This window comes from Dermochelys coriacea, chromosome 18 (genome assembly GCF_009764565.3).
Source record: "Dermochelys coriacea isolate rDerCor1 chromosome 18, rDerCor1.pri.v4, whole genome shotgun sequence".
Classification (NCBI taxonomy): domain Eukaryota; kingdom Metazoa; phylum Chordata; order Testudines; family Dermochelyidae; genus Dermochelys; species Dermochelys coriacea.
Window position 1 is genome coordinate 11,514,301 of NC_050085.1, and position 8,246 is coordinate 11,522,546.

At 51.0% G+C, this 8,246-nt stretch overlaps 1 long non-coding RNA gene across 1 annotated transcript; it reads right to left on the reverse strand.

The window, feature by feature from the left end:
- Nucleotides 1-207: 207 nt before the first annotated feature.
- LOC122457037 lies at nt 208-4,479 on the reverse strand. Its single transcript, XR_006276308.1, has 3 exons — nt 4,082-4,479; nt 1,855-2,070; nt 208-834 (listed from the first exon to the last, which is right to left on the reverse strand). It is a non-coding gene; the product is annotated as an uncharacterized LOC122457037 (long non-coding RNA).
- Between the last annotated feature and the right edge of the window lie 3,767 nt (nt 4,480-8,246).

An 8,246-nucleotide genomic window follows, 5' to 3' on the forward strand; every position in this document is an offset into this window, starting at 1 on the left:
GTATTCGCAAAAAAGAAAAGGGGGACTTGTGGCACCTTAGAGACTAACAAATTTATTTAAGCATAAGCTTTCGTGAGCTACAGCTCACTTCATAGGATGCATCCGATGAAGTGAGCTGTAGCTCACGAAAGCTTATGCTCAAATAAATTTGTTAGTCTCTAAGGTGCCACAAGTACTCCTTTTCTTTTTTGCCACAGAAATAAAATCCCTTTTTGCTTTCAGGCATCACTACAGAAGCCTTTGTTTCCTGGGAAGCATTTAGGCCCAATTCACCACCGACCTGCCCCTCCTGCAGTCAAGCCAGTGGCAAATGGGCATCAAATCCTATCGCTCCAGGCTGGCAGTATTTTCACCTACATGGCATTATAGTCAGTGATGACACAAGGTGCAGGAGAGCAACAATCAGGCACTCAGAGCCTCTGTCTGTGCAGAGATGAGGCTCAGACATAGACATGCCAACCCATCTATTTATCAAAGGTAGGCTCTTTCCCCCCTGCCCATTTCAGTCTATAAATCATTCCATGGCCTGTGTTATGCAGATGCTCAGACTGGATGCTTCAAACAGTCCCTTCTGGCATTGAAATCAATGAAGATCTCTCCATGCCCCAAGTATTTCCATAGCACTGAAAGGGATTTGTCTGGTCCCTGCTTTTCTTCCCTGATGTTCTTCCTCACCAGGTTCGAGAGAAAGTGGACACGGAGGGGAGAGGAAAACCCATCAAACACCCCCTCCACCTCCCACCCCCAGTGTAACTGTCAGCAGAAGTTCTGGGAAACAAGAGCTCTCACTGTCAGCTGGTAAATCCATTCCAGGTGTAAGTGCTCACTGATGATCTGGCAAAGAAAGAAAGAAAGAAAGAAAGAAAGAAAGAAAGAAAGAAAGAAAGAAAGAAAGAAAACACTGTTATATTAATCTTTGCCCCTGCATGGAATCCAGTGCGCAATTATCAGTGACAAGCCTGAGGGTCTCCCCAAGGCAATTTCCTTCTCTCTCCCACTCTGGATCATCTCTTCAGATGTGGAGGGCTGCAACTCCAGGGAGAACACTTCCTTCAATTTCCTCCCCCTTTTTCCCACCGCAGAGCTTGTCTGGGCAAACTCAGGGAAAATAGATCTGGAAAGGAGGCTAGAAATTTAATCAAAGCAGCAGTGATGAGCAATCTGCCTTGCTGGGAGCTGGGATAAGACTCAGGTGGATGAGAATGAAAACAGGGATGGGGAGCCAAGGGAAAACCAGAGCCCAAGGGAGCACTCAGGACTCAGAAGGAAGCGGTCCTGGATGCACACAGCTCCTTAGTAAGTGTATGGGGCTCACTGCTTGCTGTATGAACTGGTATCAGAGGGGTAGCTGTGTTAGTCTGGATCTGTAAAAGCAGCAAAGAGTCCTGTGGCACCTTATAGACTAACAGACATATTGGAGCATAAGCTTTTGTGGGTGAATAAGTGGGTATTCACCCACGAAAGCTTATGCTCCAATACTTCTGTTAGTCTATAAGGTGCCACAGGACTCTTTGCCACTGTATGAACTGGGGGGCCCAACCCCATAAATAACTGCTGAGCTGGAGCACAGGGTGGCATCGCTGCTCTGGCTAGCAGCTGTTCGGAGGACAGAGATGGCAATAGCGCTCCACCCAGGTTGGTAAGGGTGGCTCCCATGGCACTACTGCCCAAGGTTGCTCTGGAGAATATGGGCAGTGGGCCCATAAAGCAACAGGATAAATCATGGAGGCAACGTCCAGTGAGAGATGGAGCCCTGCTGCTCAGTGTCTAATGCCAGCCACAGCAAAACGGGCAGCCCTACTCCACACAGAGCCCTCACTCTGGCAGGTTACCAACGGGCAGACAGACTCTTACCAAATACAGATCAGCTAGACTCAGCCACTGGGCAACACAGCTCTGCATGGAAACTTAGAGAGCTCAGGGCCAGGCTTTCAAGTGCTCAGGACTTGCTGTGCTGAGCTGTTTGGAAAATGTGGCCCACCAAGAGAAGTGACGGTGCAGCCTACGTGACAGAGGAGGGATCAAAGCCAAGAGAGGTTTATGCTCCCACTCTCCAAAGTACCAAGAGGCCTGAGAGGAGAGAGAGAGACAGAGACTCCTCTACTGAGACTTCCTGTTAGAGACCATAGCAGGAAAGCAATGCAGGAGAGAGGGCATGGCTATGACAGCTTGCTCTCACATCACAAACCGATGCAGGCTCAAGCCCCAACAACTCCTGTGAAGCCCCATCTAGGGCAGACACTTGACTTGTTGTCTCAGTCCCTGACAGCTCCTCAGTGTTTTCTCTTGGAAGCGCTGGCAATGCCCGTGCAGCTCATTGTGCCAATAAAGATTTTTTTGGCCTGAGCTGAATTGCAGCAGTGGGAGTGGATTTGCACTGAGACAAAAGCCTGAGGGGCCCATCTGGGACATGGTGCCAGTGTGAGCCGGAAGCCAGAGAATATTGTCTTCGAACTCAGCAAACAACACTGCAACTCCAAGGGGGAAGGAGACTGCATGACTCCCGCTGCTAGGGTTGTCAACTTTCTAATTACAGAAAACCGAACATCATTGCCCCACCCACTGCTCTGCCCCTTCCCTGAGGCCCCGCCCCTTCCCCGCCCACTCCACCCCCCTCCCTCCTTCGCTCCTCCCTCTGTCCCAACCTTGCTCATTTGCTTATTTCACTGCAAGGCCCAAACAGGCATATTTATTGTTTTAACTGATGTATTATGCTAATTTCAGGTTTTATTTGTTACACAACACTAAAGCTGGCAGCAAAATAATCTAAAAGGGTGATTTTTTTTAAATGAAATTTCACAAAGGGTTTCATGATTCTTTTCTTCCCCTTTCCAATTTTTGTAACCAGCTCCATGGTTTTGGTTGACTAAATTATTGTAATTTTACATGTGGAATTAGAACCACACATTATCACAGCTGCACTGGGTCCATTAAAGGCCCACTCCTGAAGCCCAAATCCAAATCCACAGAGCACAACCACAGAAATACACACCTGTCCAGATACCTGTACAAATAAATCTGTAGAAACTGACTCCTACGTCTACATGCAGATATACACATGTATTCATGTGTATATATCTAACATGCATTAACACATAGACGTCCACATTATTTATTATGACAATTGTTGTTTAGGGCCTAGAGACTCCAACTAAGATCAGGGCTCCAGGGTGGTAGGTACTGGACATACACATAAAAAGAGAGAGTCTGCAACAAAGAGTTTATAACGTAGCTAGACAAAGGTGGGGAGAAATGTATGATATATTGGCTCTTCTGCTATTACTAGTCAACACCATTCACTTTTAAAGAAATAATACATTTCTTTTAGAATTCCCTTCTCTTTTAAAAACTTGTTATGAAACGAATACACACATTTTATGTCATCAATTTTTTTGTGCGCAAGCCAGCAAAAGGAATAAAAGTCAAAGAGTTAGGTTGCAAATTTTATTCACACAGGTATACACACATGCGGCAATACACGCACCTCCCTACACAAAGACACACAGCCTCTTACACACAAACAATACATGCATGAACACACTTGTCTACACAGAGACACCCAGCCAGGAATGGAGGAGGGTGGGCCGGAGGGGAAAAGATGGGGTGGGGGTGGAGGAAAGAGGATGGGGAGGGAAAGAGGCCAAGGACAAGAGCAGGGTGGGGGTGAGAGGCGGCAGTGAAGGAGAGAGGAGGGGTTGTGGGGGTGTATGTGGAGTGGATGGGAATGCAGGGGGAGGCAGAAGGCTACAGGTGCATGAGGATGTGTGGGGCACAGGGATGTTTAGGGACATAATGGGAGTGCAGCAGCGTATGGAGGTGAATGGGGTGCAGGGCTGTGGGGGGTGAAGGACATGGGGTGGTGGCTCTGGGAAGTGGAGAGGATGGGTGGGAGAGCGCTGTAAGGAGTACAGGGCTGGGATGGGTAGGTGTGGGGGGCAGGATGGGATGAGATAGATGCAGTGAGGGGTATGGGGACTTGGAGGGGATGGAACGGGGAGGGATGTAGTGGGGGGATTGAGGTGGGGGGGGTTGGGACAGGGAGGGGTGCAGTGATGGGGAGTAGGGAGACTGGGATACATACCTCCAACTCCTGGGTGCCGGCGATGGGGCGACAGACCGTGGTTCACCACAGTACATGTGCTGCAGCTCAAGCCCAGCCACAGGAAGAGCTCGAGGAGTAGAAGAGGCCCGGCAGCCGTGGGAGAGGTGCCTGCTAGGCATGCTAGTTTGTCCCCTGCCCTGCTCCGGCCAATGGGAGCTGTGCCTGCAGGCGGGTGCCCCCTGGCCACCCCTAAGCCTAGGAGCCGGACATGCCAGCTGCTTCCTGGGAGCCGTGTGCTGCGGCAGCTAGCAGGGAGCCTGTCAGCCCCTCTGCACAGCACTGCCAACCAGACAGTCAACGGTCTGGTCAATGGTGCTGACTGGAGCTGCCAGGATCCCTTTTCGACTGGGTGTTCTGGTCAAAAACCGGACACCCAGTCACCCTACCTGCTGCCCCTCAATGTGCTGCTGGCACAGGGCCCTGGGGGACACAACTCAGGCCCATGCTCCTGGCCAGCATTTCAGTGCCAGCCTTAACACCCACACAGGGCCTAATGCCACCATGTTGACAGAAGTGTCCATGAGAGCGTGGCGTACCTAAGGGCAGCAGGCTAGGTCCCTGGTGCTTGCCCAGCCACAGATGGCTGCATTCCCTTTAAGAAACTTGGATCTGGATGCTGGGGAAATGCAGACCCGGATCTTCACAGCTGGCCCCTGTTTCCACAGTGGGGTGAAGCAGAACCCAGGCTGGAGCCCTCCTAAACTCTGGGGAAGTTTGGGTGTGGTGACGGTTCCCCTTGCTAGTAGTGTCCAGGTTTCAGACTCCTACTGCTTGCCTTAGGGTGGAGACCCCCCTACTGCCTTCGGGGAGGCAGGAATTCACCCGGCAATCACTCCAGCACCCTGATCAGTGCAAACACTCGGCTTTATCAGCAGTGCTCACCTAGAGCGGGCACAAACCCATTCAGAGTCCAAACCGCTCCAGTCCCAGCCTCTCTACAGTGCAAACCCACAGTGCCCAGTCCAGGTCTCTGCAGCGTTTGGAGTCTGCCGCCATAGTCCCAGTACTGGGCTGGCCTTCCCAGTGCTGGCCCAAATCCTGGGTGCTCATGAATCGGATCCCCAGGTCAACCGTTCAGTCGCGGGTTCCAGCAGTTCTGCTCCTGGCTCGCCTGCTAGCACCCATCACAACGTACAGTTACATGCCACCCAAGCACGCAACGCAGGACACAATGGGCACCGTGTGTCTGTCCCATGCTGCCCCCATTTGTCCTTCAGTCATCCATCGGGGCCGCCTTCCCTTTGGGCTCATGCTGATTCTCCGGTGCAGGCTCACCAGGGCCACACATCCAGGCTGTTCTCTGGACTGGTTCTCCAGCCCAGAGCTGGCTCGCCGCTACAGATAGGTGGGAGAGGGTTTTCCCCACCCAAAAACATTTCTGAGATTTCAAAAAATGCTGGTGTCCCAAATCAGGGCAAAAAGACACAATCTCAAAAATTTTCACAATCAAAAAATAAAAATAAAAACTTGGGATCGGGTCAGTGAGTGCATTTTATTTTGATTTTGATTTTATCATTTCTAATTTTTTTTGAACATTTTTCCTACAAATTATCTGAAATTTCTCAATGAAAAGTTGCTTTGAACCAAAAAATGGAACTTTTAGTTTTGAAAATATCAAAATGGGACATTTCAATGCCTTTGAAACTTTTTCCCCCAGAAACTGGATGGGTCGACCACCAACCCTTCCCCATGAAATGTTTTGGCTTTGACACATCGGCATCATCCAACACAAGGTCAGTTCACTGAAGAATTCCCAACCAGCACTAGCCTCAGCCTGCTCCGCACCTGCCATGGCTCTCCCCACCCCACTGCTGCCCCAGATACCCTCTTCCTTCCAACAGAGCCTGCCCCAGGGAACCGGGGCAGGATTTCATACCATCTCTCTACCTTATCAGAACTCTGTGGGGGAGGCCAGTTTCTCCTATTTGCTCATCTCCCAGCCAGTCAGAGTCCAAGGGGCACAGCTAGTTTTCACAGTGCTATGGCTGTTCTGTGAAGTGGGATTTCACACCTCTGCAGTACCACGTCACACTTCCACATGGCTCCAGCTCCAAACCCCAGGGGCTTGGGCCCATCCACAGTGCCTTGGCAAACACACAGGCACACAGAGAGTCCAGAGTCACTCTGAAATGACAATGCCAGAGATGGCTCTTGATTGAATCCCATCGCTCCCTTTTCCCAGGCAGTGTGGAGTAAACACAGGGCTCTGCCTGGTGGTTTTCACATTGCCTGGGCGTAGGCACCTTCCCCTTTCTCTCTAAAGCACTGCACTATGCTATCCAGGTGCGCTCTCCTACTGCATGGAGCCTCCAAACCGTGATCCCGACCTCCTGCCTCTTCCTGCTGGCGTCCCTGCCTCCCACCCAAATACGTGCAGCTCGATGAGATTGTCTCCAAATTACCAGCCCTGGCCTCCAGCCTGCCTTTCCATGGGGTTTTCTGATTGCTGGACCTTGCCAGCCTGACAGCTTCATTACAGGGGACCTTCAGCACCGGCTTAGTCGAGGAAGTGATTTAGAACCAAATTATGTCTAGATTTCCCCCTACTCCCCGCCTCGCTGCATGTTGCAATAATAGCACCAAAGAGGCCCTCCAAGCAATGCGTGTCCTGGACACAGCCGAGAAGCATTAGTCTGTAAAGAAATCATTCTAGATGCATATAAGAGCCAGGCGTATGGGGACAAGATCCTGTTAACTGTCATTAGTGCCTGTGACTGACTATTCTGGCTAGAGGGAACTAGCAAACGTCCCCTTCCTATCCATGGAGGGTTTGCGCACATACCTCCCCTCCCCACTCAGCTGCTGAGTATTTATACATTGGATGGACCCCCCACATCTGCCTCCCCAGGAGATGAGGGAGGCTGCAGAGGGAAAGGGTGATTATCTACCCCTCCCCACTGAGAGGACACCAACAGCAGGGTAGGAGGGGGAACTGGGCGATCCACCAGCATCTTCACTCCACTACTATGGGATGAAAGAATGAGGGAATCATCCACATACACCCTTCATGGGGACAACAGGAAGTGGCAATTGGGACGGGGAGCCTAAAAATCAAACCCCAAATGTTTGGAAAACCAGGCCCAGTTCTGAAGCTCTGACTCAGTTTCTCCTCAGGCCCTACTTAGGCCAACCTCCCCCTGGCATCAGTGGGAGCTGGCAGTCTCCTGAGCGAGAAACAGGAACCAATTGGACAGCCACCATGAGATTGGAGCTCACTGCCTGGGCAAGAGCCAAGCCCAATCTAAGGCACTGACCTCCATAACCCCCATCAGAGGTAGAGAGCACTCAGCACCTCCAGGAGTGGCTCAGCGCTTTGCAGGATTGAGCCCTTTGCCTAGAGGGTCACATATGGTTCCCAGGGCCTCAGATGGGTCTCTCTCAGAGAATCCGCGTGGTTCTCAACCTGCCAAGGCCCAGAGGATATGCAGACACACTGAGCCATGCAGGGAATGAAACTGAGCCTGTTACCAAGCGGGTTTCCCTAGTCAGTTCAGCAATTGGGAGTGCACAGGAAGGATTTCATTTACAGTCAGAATACACGGGAGGATAGCCAGGGCCCTAGGTAGAATGATGGTGGACAGGCCTGGAACCGAGAGGCCAGGATTGCGTGCAGAAAGCCCCTGGGCAGCCTGTATGCTAAGGAGCAGTGAGAAGCAGCCACAGGGAAACAACAGAAAGAGAGAAACTGCCTGTTTCCATCTGACATATCTCTCCACCTTGGAATCCCCATCTAGAGAACAGGCAACAACAAATGGGAATTTGCACTGGTTACTTTATGCAAATCTGACCTTTCTGTATCTGCCAGCTACAGAGACTTTATTTACTACCCCACCACCTGGCTAAATTGGAAGAGGCAGCCAATCAAAACAGAGTGCTGAGCAGGGCAAAGGGCCACAGCTCCAGACTGTAATTCCAGAGAGGTGACAGCTTTAACCTGGCAGGGGACATGTACTGACTATATTCAAATGAACTGACAAGTAAGCATGTGGGGGGCCACTGCTCTCTAATAGATAGACTCAGAACAGCTCAGCTATGTGTCCTAGCTCTGTTATGGTTCACAGGGAAGGGGGATGCTCCATTAGCTCAAGTACGAGGAGTGATTCCTTTCAGGGCAGGTGGTTCTGTGTTCAGTCTCCTTTATCAG